Below are 15,582 nucleotides of genomic sequence, written 5' to 3'. Positions count from 1 at the left end.
TGTGTATTCTGCACGGGGCTCTGTTTTTATTTCTTGTATGCTTCTAGCGCTTTCTCCTTTGCTAAACTGCTTGCATAATGCATTGCAATTGTAATTCAGGGAGAAAAGCATTGTGGCTGCTGGTGGCTGAGGCAGTGGGAAATGTTTTACCAGCAGAACTGGCAGGTCGTTTTATTGTGGCTGAGGAAGAGGAGGAGGTTAAAACACGTGAAGCTGGCAGTGCTTCTGTGTTCTAGCATTTATTAACAAGATGAGGCAGGGACCATATTTGCTTTCAGAGGGGTTGGTGTTCAATGCTGCGATACAATTTCACGCTGCACAAGAAAAGCTCTGCTTAAACCCTCCAAAGGGTGAAAGCGAGTTTAGCAGACGATCCTTTCACTCAGTCCCATTAAACAGGGCATTCAGCATATAAAAATGCTTTGGGGCTCTGAGCTCATCTTGCCACATTTGTATTTATTGAAGATAACACAGGATTAGGCAGCAGTAATGTGAGCATACCATGCGTATGCATGCGTACAGTATGTACGATCAGTTCAATGTCTATAAGGAGTTCGATTCCCATTGTCACATCACCTAAGCACCTGCTTAGGGAGGGAAATACTATTATCTCTTGTTTACAAATAGCAGACTGAGGCATGGAGAGCACAGTGTCCAGACGAGGGGTGCCAAAGTTCTCCCCATCAATAAGTGGAAGTCCAATGGGAATCATGTTAGAAAATGCTTTTAGCGTTGTGCAGCTTAATTACTTGTCTGGGGTCACAGAGAGCAGCTACAAAGAACTGATCAGAGATTTCAAACTAGCACCTTATATACCAGACCATCCCTCTTTCCTCCTCCACGGAGGTAGAATTGTGATATTCACACAAGACAGAAAAAATGTCGTGTCCTTGGCAAGTACTTACATACTTGGTTGAGTAGATTCTTTGGTTTCATGGTTTAATCCAAAGCTAAATATGAATCCAATTATTTCACAGCATCTTAGGAATATGATTTTTTTTCTGTGACTGCAACTTTTGAATTGTCACTGCTTTGAAACCTTTCAAGTTAGGATCCTTAGACATTACACACATGCATACCTGTCACATCGCGTTCTCGTGCTTACTGTGAAAAGAAGGAATCATTAATGTGTTTTTACTCTCATGGGAAAATATATTTTCTCTTTCTAGAAATGAAGAATGAAAATGGAGCCTTCACGCTCTTTTTCAGCTAATTGGCTACTATACACTGTTTTTTCTCTCGATAACATGTTGATTTATTTAACATGGCATTGTCATTTCCAGAGTTTCCGTTTTGCAGAGAATTTAGATGCATTTCCTCAGTACTTTGAATGTAACACATCATATTTTTACAAACCTGCTTTCTTTCTGTAAATTTCTTTGTTCTTTGGTTGCATCCTTCTCCACACTAGAGATGGATTCCAGCTTAAAATTAAGTTCCCTCCCAATACCAGATGGCGTATTCAATTCCCTTTGAAATGTGAACCTGTATGCAAGGGTATGAGTGGCATGTGGCAGGTAAAATCCTTTTCCTCGTTGCCAACTCTTACTAAGAATTTGGCTGCCTACAAGCCATGCCTTTGCCCTTTGAAGGTGAAATGCAGAATTCTGCACTCTGTTGGGTGCCCCAGAACCTCTTTCCAATGCACACAAGAGCCCATGGTCTCAGGATGGGACCCAAAATGGCCAGTGCTCCAGGCAAGCCATAGAGAGCTGCTACACCAAGGGCAAGGCAAGCCCCAAACACCCATCTCCATGCAGCTCAGCCAGCGCCATGGGCAGGCATCCCTAGAGAATGCTCAAGGACTTTTCTTCCACAAAACCCAGCAGGACTCACTCCTTTACAGCTGGACTGGAAGAAAAGTCTCCCTTATGCCCCTCTTGGGATGATAGCTTGAGTTTTCTAAATAGTCTAAATTGCAAATCTCTCATGGTGCTGTTGGGCAAATTTGATGGCACCAACCATTTGCTAACACAAAAGAACATCTGCATTTTTGGTTGAAAGCAAATACTTAAGGATAGACTGCCATTTCTTCTAGGCATTTAGCACATGTGTTCCTCATTCCTAGCCAAGAACAGGGAGATGTGCCAACTGGTATCTTACTGTGACTTACCGCTACAGTGCTTCATTTTTCCTATCAGATGGAGTCATTCAGGAGCTGCGTGTGATTCAGAGAGTAACCTGTACTTCAGTAGTAAACATTTATCTTCTGGGTTGGGCTTTTTATTTGGTTGGTTGTCCTTAGACTTTCTATGACCCAGTCCACTTTTCAGCGCAAATCTGCAAAGTCATTGCATAAGCAGGATGACTGCAGCAATTTTAGGCCCATCTGCCTGGCTGTGAGAACATATCTGGAAAAGATCCCTGCTTAGGTACACTTCCAAAGTGAGGTTGGGGTGTTCATATCCAGGATGGCAACATTTCTCCCCACGCTTTCTCTTGGACGTACCTTAGACACCGCTGTTCCTGACCCGCAGGCTCTGTCCATATGTCGGGCAGCAGAGCTGTGCAGCTCCCTGTCTTGGTGCCTTGATGTTGTGTCTGCTCGGGTCTGACCATATTTACTAGGAATTTTGGAGGCTAAACCCTTTTCACCTTGGTCCTCCTTATTATGCTTCACTCATCTCCATGAGACTGCTGGGAGGTTGCTGAGCAGCCAGTGACCAGCAGGTACATTCACTGGGTTCCTCTTCCCTGCACACACTGAAGAGAGTAGAATGAATGAGGAGAGCAAGAAAATCGATGTGGTGAGGTAAAGGCAGCTTAATAGGTGAAGGAAAGGGGCAGGGGGAGAAACGCAAGTGATGCAAAAGCAGTCACTCCCCACCTCCCACAAGCAGATCCATGCCTACCCATACTCCAAACAACAGCCACCTTAGAAGTCTCAGACCTCCCCTTCTTTTATCCCAGATGTTTAGCTTGATGCTATATGGTATGGAATATCCTTTTGGCCAGTTGGGGTCAGCTCTGCTATCCATTACAGCTATATATTGGGAGATAGATGGGGAGGCAAGAGGGAGGTCTGAAGCCTCAGGTATTTCACTGGCTACCAAATGGCAAGATGGAGCCAGATCCACCCACGTAAATACTTATACTAGAAAGACAAAGCTGTAGCACGTTCCTGGCTGATGTGAAGAGTCTTCAGCTGAGGTGCATCTTCAAGGCTTGTTCTTTCCAGCAGAGCAGTGGCAATTCACATCAGCAGAGGAGCCGCTACTCTAATTAGTCAAACCCTTAGAACAAGGATGGCTGTCACCTTTCCATCCACCCTGCTCTCTGCATATGGCTGCTACTTGTTTATACATATTAATGAGCTTTGCTGATTGTCTTTTATGTGTGTATGTCTATAAAGTGATAGTCAGGAAAACTGGTGGACTTTGTCTTTTACCAGCTCTGTCCTTGCAGAGAGCTGTGTCCTTGCTCCTCCCAGCATCCTCCATGCCTGTGTGCAGTCTGCTGCATGTGAACTGCTCCTGCTTGATCCTGGGATGCAGATTTTGCAGCATCCTCAGCCTGCACCACCACTCCTCTGCATGCTCTTGGACAGGCTGCCTCACCCAGCCCAACCTGACCATTGTTGTCCTCTGCCAAGTTCAGGAGGCTGTAGATGTGGGACTTTTTTCACTCCTGTGCTCTCTGCATTGGGGATGGGAGGGAGCATTGTCCATAGGTTGTGTCTTCCAACCATACCCCAGGGATGCACTAGTCTGTTGTCTGGATCAGCCTTGATAACCTGGCTGGGGGACCCCACTGAACACTGTGAAGGCATCAACTACTGTTTTCCCTGCTCCTTGTGAATGCAACCAAGCAGATATGGGGCACTGCCCTGCTGTTGCCCATGCTGTTCCCACCTCAGGTGTGACAATGGCAGCCAGCTCTTGTTCTGCGTGCATGTTTCTGTAATCCTGCCCCAATCCTTCTGTGGGAGCGAGGTGCTCACAGAGTGGGGAGGCCACCAGGATATGGCTGGAGAGGGGTGTATGCTTGCAGGGGCATATGGGAAGCTAGGGGTCCATTCTATGATAAAGTGTGGGCATAGCTTGAACGGAGACCGGTGTACAGAGGGATGTCAGAGGGAAGGGAACATGGCCTTGATGGCCATGGCCAGCTGCACCACCAGGCTGATCAGTGATCTGGCCAGAATGGCTGCCCCTGAAAAGGCCCTGGGACTGCAGGATGCAACCAGAGGCTTTGGCAACACTGGGAAGTGGGATCCCGGGTGCGGGGACCACAGGTAATGTGAGTTGTGTTGCCCCTCGCCTCTCAGCAATGCCTTGCTTCAGATTTGGATGGGAGCTCAATGGACGCTCTGTGCTTCAGGTGCCTGCAATGGCTGTCCTGTTAGTCTCCAAATATTGGAAGAACTGGTACAGCTTTCCATTATGAAATAAAGGAAGCTAATAAGCTTAGTTTTGCATAACCAAGATTTATGAAAGATATTATATTCTTATTTTTAAAGTAATATTAATTTAGTTTGAGAAATTTGGCTGATAAACATGTGTAGCAATATACTTAGACTCGTACAAGGAAGCTTGCTTCAGCATGAATTGTACTCTAACTGAGAGAAAAGATAAGACAAAATTGAGACTGGATCTTTTTCAGGAACAATCCAGAACAAAGCAATCATTATTGACAACATAAGAAGGGTTGATCAAAAAAGCAACAAAATTAACACAAGCAAATAATGCTTATTTTGGTTTGTTAAAACAGAGTATAGTCTATCTAGGCACAAAAGATGCAGGTGACAGTTGCTCAATAATTCTCTGTCTTGCAGAGCAGTAATTCTGGAAGAGGTTAGGACTCACTGATAATCAGTTGTACTGAAATTGCATGTGAAGTTGGGACCTTCAGGGTAAACACTTGTTACTGAGCAGAAGTAGAGGGGTTTGTGGCCTCCATGTTTGGTGCTGGTGTAGCCGGAATAGTGTGCAGTTGTGAAGTTCATACTCCAAGAGGGATATAGAGAAATCTGAGAAGGTTCAGCAAAGAGCAATGCTGTCAGATGGCCCGAAGAACCTCACCCAGGTTTGTCTGCTTATGTTCTCTGAGCAGTGTATAAGAACCTGCAGGGAAAAGGGATCTGCCAAAGTGTACTGATGTCACCAGTAATGACACAACAGACTTCTGTATCTACAGTTGACAGAAAAGTTTAATTGGAAGATACTATTTAATTATTTTCACTAACGAGAATGATGATTGTCACAGATTCGCCATCCCTGGAGACGTTTTCAGTCCCTTTCTCTGAAAGATATCCTCAAATTCAGCTGTAGTTACCTAGCTTGATGGTTAGCAGCAAACACACAGTTCAGCCCTATGCAGATCTGAAAATGGATGTTCTGAGTTCAGTATCTTCTCATGCCCTGATGTACAATGTTTAATACCTTGGTGAATGTCAGGAAGCATCGATATTTGTGTGGGTGACTGCATTGCAACCAACACACTCCTCCTTCCCTTTGGGGAGAGCCAATGCAGCCTGCAGCAGGGGGGTGGTAATGGATGGGCTTTAAGGTCCCTTCCAACCAAAGCCATTCTGGGATTCTTTGATATGATTCTACGGTACTGCAAATCCAGTTTCACACAGCCCCAGTCCTCCAGCTCCTCACGCTGGCACTGGAGGCATCTCCACTCGCTCAGGGAAACTGACAGCTGCAGGTCTCTGGAGGAGAGCTGGATAGAGACAGCAAGTGGCAGTGCCCAGTCTGCCCAGCTCAACAGTGCCAGCAGTGCTGAGAGCTGCCTCAACCCGTCCTACTGATGCACAGCAATTTAGCCCAGATGGACCCATTAAGATAAGCAACTGAGGCTGGCTGAGGCTATGGAGTGCCTGGCTGCATTTCCACAAGCAGTCTAGACACAAAGCATTCTCCTCTGCAAGGACTGTCTGCAAGCACATTAGTGCCATTTTCCTCTTTAATGATTCTTTTGAGAAGAATCATACAAACGTAGAATCATAGAACCCTAGAATTGCTCAGGTTGCAAAAGACCTTAAAGATCATCGAGTCCAACCACAACCTAACCATAGAACCCTAACTAACAGCCCTCTGCTAAATTATGTCCCTGAGCACCGCATCCAAACAGATTTTAAACACATCCAGGGATGATGATTCAACCACCTCCCTGGGGAGCCTATTCCAGTGCTTAACAACCCTTTCTGTAAAGTTCTTCCTGATATCCAGCCTAAACTTACCCTGGCACAACTTGAGGCCATTTCCCCTCATCCTGTCACCTGTCACCAGTGAGAAGAGACCAACCCCGCTCTTGCTGTAAGCACCTTTCAAGTATTGGAAGAGAGCAATAAGGTCTCCCCTCAGCCTCCTTTTCTCCAGACAAAAACAGCCCCAGTTCCTTCAGTCACTCCTCATAGGGCATATTCTCCAAGCCCTTCACAAGCCTTGTTACCCTTCTCTGGACCTGCTCCAGCACCTCAATGTCCTTTCTGTACTGAGGTGCCCAAAACTGAACACAGTACTCGAGGTGAGGCCTCACCAGTGCCAAGTACAGGGGCAGGATGACTTCCCTAGTCCTGCTCACCACACCATTTCTGATACAAGACTTTGAAGACATTTTAGAATGAGGAGTAAAAATAAAACTCTTCCACTCTGCGTGTTGTGTTTAACAAAATCCTCTGTTTGGACTTGGAGTGCTAACTTAAAAGCAAGCAGCCAAGAGCACAAGGCGTTTGATTACTCTGTGCTGTTATAGGCAGGGAGGTTCAGGATTGAGAACAATGAACCAGACATCATCACTATTACTTGAAACTCTTTCAAAGATCTCAGATGCTGAGTGTTTCAATTGGTGAGAAGTACCGTCTGCTTCTGCTGCCTTCTTATGTCTTGCTTCTTTTACTGGGACCATACATTCAAATACAGAAGTTAATCTCCTTCCCCAGCTCAGACTATTAAAACTCTGAGAATATATATTCCCATTTCTGGTTTTGGGTTCCATCACCGCTTTGAGTAAGGTGCAAAAGTTGCTTTTGCAGCGTCAGCCTACGAAATCCAAGAATTATTCTTCCAACGCTTCTTACTCCTTGTTTGAAAGAAGCAGCTACAAAATGTGAACCGCTTCATAACACCGTGGCATAGCAGTGTTTGCAAAGCCTCACCTGACAAACTGTTAAAAATTTCCACCCTGTCTCTCTCCACGTTGCAGTAAATACCAGACCTCGTATTTGAAGTGGAGTTAAAAATCAGGTCTTTGGGACATTTGCTACTTCACTTTTGTATCTTATGCTGCACTACAAATTATGTATTCACATCACTTTTTGACATATATAAGCAAGGAATGCACAGCTGTGTTCGTAAAAAATGGTCTTGTAAGAGCTCCTTGACTGATCTTAAGAGATTTTTGCAGTACGAGCTATTTTTGACTGTCTCCTTTTGTGCAAGGATGAACACTCCAAGCGTGGATAAGTGACTTTTCCACCAGAGCAGTGCCTGCTGCGTGGGTGCACCTGCTGGGGCTGTCCCTTTGTCAGCAGGCACAAAGCATGCTGAGATATTTTTAGCCTTTATACATATATATTTTTTTCTTCTAACCCATGAAGGACAGCGCTCTGGGACAAGAACTACGTCATCCAGTGAGTCAGGAGCATTGGCTGTAGGGCAGGTTCTTGTTTCCAGCCAACACGTGGCTCACCAAAAGCACAGACATTTTTCTGCCCATCAGTTCTAAGCAGCTCACAGAGAACACTCCCCCCTTGGTACTTCAGCAGAAACAGAATCACAGAATCATTAAGGTTGGTAATACCACTAAGATCATCTAGTCCAACCATCATCCCGTGCCTGTGACCACTCTAGACCATGCCTCTCAGTACCACATCTCCAAGTTTCTTGAACGCTTTCAGGGACAGTGACTCCACCACGTTCCTGGGCAGCCTGTTAATAGTCTTCAGCCTCAAATAGTCCTCAGCCATGCTTTTTTTTTCCACTGTCATTTTACAGGAACATCTTCAGTTCTTGTGCCAGGGATCCAACCTTCCTGTTAGAGGTATCACCAAAGTGATATTTCTGTGATAGTCCACTTTCCCTCTAGCTTAGAGCAGGAGTCAGCCAGAGTTACAGCAGGTATTCAGCAAGAAGCTCTCTGCATATGTATAATCTGAATGCATTTCCCAGCAGACAGACCAGCTTTTCTTGCCTTTCTCTCAGGGCTTTCTCCCTACTTTGCTTTCTTTCCACTTGCTCCTTTTGGTGGTTGAGTTACACTCAGACTTTATCTCTCCTCTCCTCTCCTCTCCTCTCCTCTCCTCTCCTCTCCTCTCCTCTCCTCTCCTCTCCTCTCCTCTCCTCTCCTCTCCTCTCCTCTCCTCTCCTCTCCTCTCCTCTCCTCTCCTCTCCTCTCCTCTCCTCTCCTCTCCTCTCCTCTCCTCTCCTCTCCTCTCCTCTCCTCTCCTCTCCTCTCCTCTCCTCTCCTCCGCACACCTCTCCTCCCCACACCTCTCCTCCCCACACCTCTCCTCTCCTCTCCTCTCCTCTCCTCTCCTCTCCTCTCCTCTCCTCTCCTCTCCTCTCCTCTCCTCTCCTCTCCTCTCCTCTCCTCTCCTCTCCTCTCCTCTCCTCTCCTCTCCTCTCCTCCCCACACTTCTCTTCTTCCTGCACCTGCCTGCAAGAGCACCTCCTCTGCTTTTAACTTTGCTAGCAAAGAGGACGCCAAGTGAGACTTCTGCAGCTTATGTAAGAATGTGATTTAAGTAATGCCTGCCTTTCCTTGGCACCAGGTGATGCTTCATCGGACTGAGCTTCAAGTGCAGAGCTTGGAAGGATGAAATATAGTACTAACCTTTAAAGCATCTCCAGAAACTCAAAATGTGTCACTGATCAAATGTCAAGAGCAGTGCTCTTAGATATTTTATCTAGTCTGTATGAATTGGAAATCCAAGTGCTTTGCAACATGTGTTAATCATTATGTACCACTGAATCAAATCATTATGTAATACTTATGCCTTATTCTCTCAGTTCTCCATACGCATACTTTTAGGTGTTATCATTTTAAAATGAGTGACATTTATTTGAAAATAGGGCAAGAGAGATGTGCATGACTGTACTGTATGGTTTCAGACTCAGTCGTCTCAGTGTGCACGAACAGAAAAACGCCAAAGCTTGATTTTAAAGTACCTTGAAACATTTCACCTGTGAGAAAGCCCAAATCAGGGACAGAAGTGTAAGGGACCAGGAACCACATCCAGGGTCTGCTTTGAGAGCCCCCTGTGAGGCTGAGCAGAGAACTCCTCTGGCAATGATGTGTGCAGGGCTTGGAAAGGTCAGGGAAGGGATCGCATGACATGCTGCCACTCCCAGAAAAATGAACTCGATGGTCAGGCGGTGTCGGTGTTCCTGAATGGCATACAAGTGTATAATCAGACTATCCGACCTTGTATGGTCCTAAGCAAGCAGATTGGAGTGTGCGCGCTGATCTCCAGTGTGGGCAATCTCAGGGGCTGCCTAGGTGTATGAGGTTAAGCAAAGCATTGTAGCCTTCAGACAAATCTTGGTAGGCCCTCGTTCCAAAGCGGAGTTAATGCAGTTGAGTCCTTGAGCCCACGTGGAACCTGCATCTTCAGCTGCTTCTGCATGCCCACACTTCTGTCATACAGCTCGTGCTGCTGGAGAGGTGAGAGCACCGCTCACACAAGAGGAGCGATGGCCGGATTTCACCTGGGAGAGTGAAAGGAACTGAAACGTGTTTATCGTGATAATACCATCTTCAAATCAGCAGCAGTTCAGAATAAAACATTTTCTGAAAGGGTTTGTTGTTGATTTTTTTTTTATATATATATTTGCAAAGCTGTGTTTGAACCAAAGACCACATCCAGTGGTCAACCCTGATCGCTGTGTGGTAGGCTGCTGTGAATTTCACTTCTTTTGGTCTCAGTCCTGGATTTGTACATCCATTACATGTAGGAGAGCTTAAACGGCAGTTAGCACTGACAGAATCCTTTCTGGACATAGCACTGAGGCTCTTAAGGATCTCCCTAGGGCCAAAATATAGCTTAATAGAGCTCATACAAAATGTCAGTTCCCCAAGACAATTTACAAAATGCAGTGCACATGCTTATTAGACATCCGGGTAGCTCCTTAATGCACAACAGTTCAGCACCAATGGCCAAGGGACACAGTTTGTAGTGGAGAACTGCACAATGCTGCATTTGAGGCAAGGCATCCAGCTGAGAGGTCAGTGGAGAAAAGGTAATTTTAAAGAAGTTCACTACCACCTTAACATCAACAGAAGTTCATGTATCCAGCGTGTAGCAACGTCAGCCCCTCAGATTGGCCTCCTCTCCCGCGAGTGCAGATGGCAAAAGTAAATGGCTGCATTACATGGAAGAAATGTGATAGGCAACAGTGTGTGTGCAGTTATGTATATGTGTGAAAGCAATGCATATATAACAAATCTATATCCTGCACGTGTAAACAACAGCTTTGGAACACTTGAATGCAGCAAGCACTCTAGTAGAGAGTTACCACGTGTCATTCATACGTGTGTTAGGCTTCTGCACGCACATAGGCTGCTTACTGAATTGATGCTAGATAGGTTGCCCAGATCTGTTTGTTCAGCTCCTCAGACAAGGACTGAAACCCCTCCTGGTTCCTTTGCACTGAGATGCCTCTGACTCTGCAGCTCTTGAAGCAGAATTTAAAAGTGACCCTCCTAAAATATTTATCTGAGCATTTTACTGAGAACACTAGGAAATTGGTCAGGATTTTAAAAGCAGAATCAAAACAAAACTCCCACAGAAACTTGTGTTGATTTCTGGTGTCGTTTAGGGTTGCTTTTTTCTCCTTCTAGCTACAGGAAAGAAAACATCAGGAAATGTTTCTAAACACCAAGTTTGAGCCCCTCACACAGTCCACAGTTTTCCGCTTCCATGTGGATGAGTGTATTTGGCTACAGCATGTCTTTTGAAAAGCCATTCTTGAGATTTGCCTTGAACACCGATGCCTGCTTCCGTGTTTTCCATTCATCAGACTGTACTCTGAATGCAATGGAAGCATCCTCTTCAAATTGATTTTACAATAGGTTTTGAACAAAGTTTTCCTGAGATCATCTTCTCCCCATCCTTTCTTTTCACTGTGTGAGCAGGGCACATTTTTGCAACATCTGTACAGAATGCTCACTGATGGCAGTTTCACACTAGATATCAATGAAACATTTTGCTCTTTCCTCAACCCCCCCCCCCCAGCAAAATCTGCTGCCAGAGCACAGCATTTTCCAGAGATTCATGTTTTATCTCATCTTCTTTGAAGCGCTCAGAAGTTCTCCTGAAGGAAGAGTTATCACTGATGCCAACTCTCAGATTTCTGCTCCCTGTTTTATCGGCCGTAGAGCTATTCTAAAACACATCTCAGCAATTATTTCATAATGGAAATGATACAGCTTTTTTTTCCTTCTTCACATCTTGCTAGAAATGGATTTATTTTTTTTCAGACTCAAGCTGACTTCAAGGCAGTTTCAGCATCACTACTGAAGCTCCCCGCCCTGCGGATGCCTGAGCTTTTATTTGCTGCACCCTTAGCACATAATGGGTTTTCATTTCAGACTTGATTTCCATATTGTTCCTCACTATTGTTTCAAGAAATATTTATCACAACAGCTGGAGAGTGCCAGCAGGTATTAGTCTTCAGCTTTGCAAAAGAGATCTGCCATGACTAGGAAAGCAATGGCAGAAACAAGGAAGGCTCTCCACATAGAATCATAGAATCGCTAAGGTTGGAAAAGACCCACAGGATCATCCAGTCCAACCATTTGCCCTTCACCAGTGGTTCCCGCTAAACCATGTCCCTCAACACAACATCCAAACGCTCTTTGAACACCACCAGGCTCGGTGACTCCACCACCTCTCTGGGCAGCCCATTCCAGTGCCTGACCACCCTTTCAGAGAAGTAATTCTACCTCTCAAGCCAGATGATCGGTCTCCCTTTTCAGCAGGCCCATCCTTTGCTCTGCACATGTTACATGACTTCATCACTGAAAGGCTCAGGTTGCCAACAGCCCCCTTCTATCACTTTGCCCTATGCAACTTTCAAGTGAAGCAAGGAATAAGGTAGGCAGTCTGACAGCAATCATACATGCCTGCATCGTAGAAGTTAATTGTGCCATTACCATTAATGCAAGGCAGTCTGAAATAACACTGGCTTTTGTGGACATGTTCTGCCAGGAGAGCAGGGCCAGCAGGAGATGGAACCGTGGCAAGAGCTGTGGACTATGCTGCAGTTTCCTCCCACCCACATGTCTCCTGACATGGCTCTGTGGCTGGGAGATGACGTGGAAGAAGGGCATTTCTCACTGGTCTTAAGGAGCCCATGATCCTCAAAGGCAAATCTTACCAGTAAAGACCAAGGCAAAGTGGATGTTGTGTATCTCTGTTGTGTGACTTTGGTAAAGCTTAGTACACAGTCTCCCAAAATATTCTTATAGAAAAAACCTTGAAGTAAGGGCTAGACAAATGTCCAGTGAGGTGTGCTGCGCTGAGCAGGGCTCTGCCAGCAGGGTGAGGGAGGTGATCCTTCTCCTGTGCTTGGCAGTGGGCTGCTGCGTCTCATTCTGGGCTCCCCAGTACATGACATGCATGGACATACTGGAGTGAGTCCAGAAAATGGCCACACAGATGATGGACTGGAGGATTAACATGCGAGGAGAGACTGAGAGAGCTGGGACTGTTCGTCCTGGAGAAGAGAAGGCTTTGGAGGACCTCACCAGTGTCTGCAAATGCCTGATGTGGGGATTAAAGAGGGCAGAGACATTCTTCTCAGCAGTGCACTGTGACAGGAGAAGAGAAAATGGGCACAAACTGAAATATGGAAAATTACATAAAAGAAAACACTTTTTTTTTTTTTTTTTACCATGAAGATAAAACAACAGAGCAGGTTGTCCAGAGAGAGTTGGAAGACCAGATGGGGAGCAGCCCTGAGCATCCCGCTGCAGCTGACCCTGTTCTGGACAGGGGAGCTGAACTAGATATCTCCAGAGGTGCCCTCAAACACACTATTTACATGAATACACAGATATTATGGCTGTGGAGCTCAGGGTACAGTTTCATCTGCTGTCCCTGTTCAGGAGGCTCCACTGTGCCAGAGCAGTAATGCACCAAATGCTCGAGTATGTCAGAGCATTTTTATCTGCTTTGGACCGATGCAAGAATATTGGTATATTGAAATGGTTTCATATATCAATAGAAACAAAACAAAACAAAAACGTTCTTTATACTTTTATCAAGCTCTCTTTCAATTGTTGAGATAAGGTGGACTACATCCAGAGAAACTGTGAGTTTTCTTTCACTAGTGATAAAATCTAAGTTGCTGTTGGAAATGTCAGGGGGATTTAAGAGGCTTAACAAGGAGACTCCTGAATTCCTCAGGAGATCTGTGAATGTGGAATACAGATCTGTCAGAACTAGGGAGCACCTGGCACATTACCAGCAGTCAGCTCACCAGCCTTTGGAGAATGAAAATCACTTTTTGGTTCAACTTCCCTTGGTAGCCTGCCAACCTCCTGCTCGTTCACAAAGTCAACTGCCTCTAGAAAATATACTCTGAGGTCTAAGCCACAAGATTCAAAACACAGCTTAATAAGTAAGCAGCAAGTATTGTATGGTAGCTTCTCTTCCAGTGACAGAGGTGGTTCATCTCCATGATGGCACAATGCCCTGAGTTCTTCTTGGTGGTGCCACTATCCTGCAGGCACAAAGTCCTCATTAAGGAGTCTGACTTCTTCCTCTCGGAATAGCAATTGGCAGGCAGGGACACAGAGGGGTGGTATGGAGCAAGGGACTGGGGGGAGAAAAGCCAAATTAGGGCAGCAGGTGGATAAGAAGCTGGCAAACAGGCCTGGAGCCGTGCAATCCCACCTGTTTTCCAGGAGCCACTGCCCAGGGGGATTCCTGGAAATTGCTGGTGCCTCTGTGAAAGAAGAGGAGGATTTCCTCAGTCTGACAGAGGGCCATATACTGCTGGGCTTCGTGTTTGTGCCCAAAAAGCAATGGGGAAACTGAGTGCCCACCCTTCCTCATCATTTCCCTAAAAATACTCTCAGAGTGGTTGAACCATTCAGTGAGATTAACCTCAGTGTGACCACAGGCATTTCTATTCACATGGCTGAAGACTGCCAAAGATATTTCAATAAATATGTTATTGTAAAAATATAAAGATGTATTAATAAAGTCTCCACGTACAGCAGCAATTAGCATGATCTAAAGAGAAGCAGGATAAAATGTAACTGGGAATACTGAATTATAATCACGGTGACCATGAAGATCCCTCCTTCCCCTTCAAAAAGCCACAGATTTACGTTTATTCTATTGATGTCAATGCATGCTACTGGAGAAGCACTACTATGCTCACAGCTGCCAAAGCCATGCCCAAAGCCAGCCAGAGACCCTGCAGCACTCACCCCAGGGGATGGAAGAAGACAGGGATGGAAGGAAGCAGACAGGGATGGAAGGGCAGAAGGAGGGATATTTCCATACGCACTGTTTGCTCTGAAGCATTAAATATTTTGCCATTGCCTTGACCATTGGCAGAGTGTTCTCTATTAAATATTCGTCATTTGCTTTCCCTTTAATCACAGCAAGTGAATCAGTAAATAGCTGTGATGAATGTAAGATATGTGTCAGCAAACACTGATGATAATTTCTTTCGAAACAAAATTCTGTCTCGCTCCAGAGGAAACTCTCCAAAAAGAAAAGTCTGTGCTCACAGATCTCAGCACGATGTGTGCAAGAACCCAGGACTTGGCTGGTTCCCCCACATCTGGGAATTCTGGTGATTTGTGATGCTTCACTTTTTTAATTTCAAGTAGCAATGTGAGTTTGCTTGTTCTGCGGTGCTGAGTGTATTGGCAGTGTCATTTCTCTTGAATAGCCCTTTTGCCTGAAATGCAGCTCGTGTTCCCGTCAGGATGACAGATAACGCACTTCATATCCCCCTGGAGCTTGGAAAATCTGAGATGAGATTGGCAGTGCAATATAAAAAGATATACTCTCAAAAGGGAGGCAGCAGAGGCAAAAACGCTTGGCCTGAGTGGAAATAAACACTGGCACTTCCAGCCACAAACAGTCCTCTGATTTCAAGCAGTATTTCAGCGTGAAATGGCTTTCCCTCATCACATTTGTACAGCACCTAGAACAATTGCGTCCTCATCTTGACTGTGGGTTTCTGGCATTGCAGTAAGGCAGACACTGAGCTTTTAAAGAAATACACAACCACATGCATTCTTGCATGAGACATCCACTGCTGTCAACAGCGCATGCCCTCGGCCAAAATTAATTCCAGGCGTAGATCTTCGTACAGCATTGACTTCAGACATCAGAAAAAATAATGCTGTGTCCGGGAAGAAAAAAAAACAGCAACAAAAACCACAACACAGCAAACTTAGTTTCTTTCAAAAAGATAAAACACGCAGGTGGTCTGCCATTTGCTGTGGGTACATAAAAGGAGTATTACACAGATATTGAAGGAGAAATGGACGGATCTGGCAGATGGCATCATGCTCAGGGTTAGCCAAATCCCCTCTCACGCACAGGAGCCCATATGGCCAAGCAGAAACACTATCCGCCACAAACCCTGTGCATGCTTTTGTGGCATA

The sequence above is a fragment of the Gallus gallus genome, chromosome 1 (genome assembly GCF_016699485.2).
Source record: "Gallus gallus isolate bGalGal1 chromosome 1, bGalGal1.mat.broiler.GRCg7b, whole genome shotgun sequence".
NCBI classification, from domain to species: Eukaryota; Metazoa; Chordata; class Aves; order Galliformes; family Phasianidae; genus Gallus; species Gallus gallus.
The sequence above is the reverse complement of the archived record's forward strand: the minus strand, read 5'-3'. Positions refer to the sequence as shown.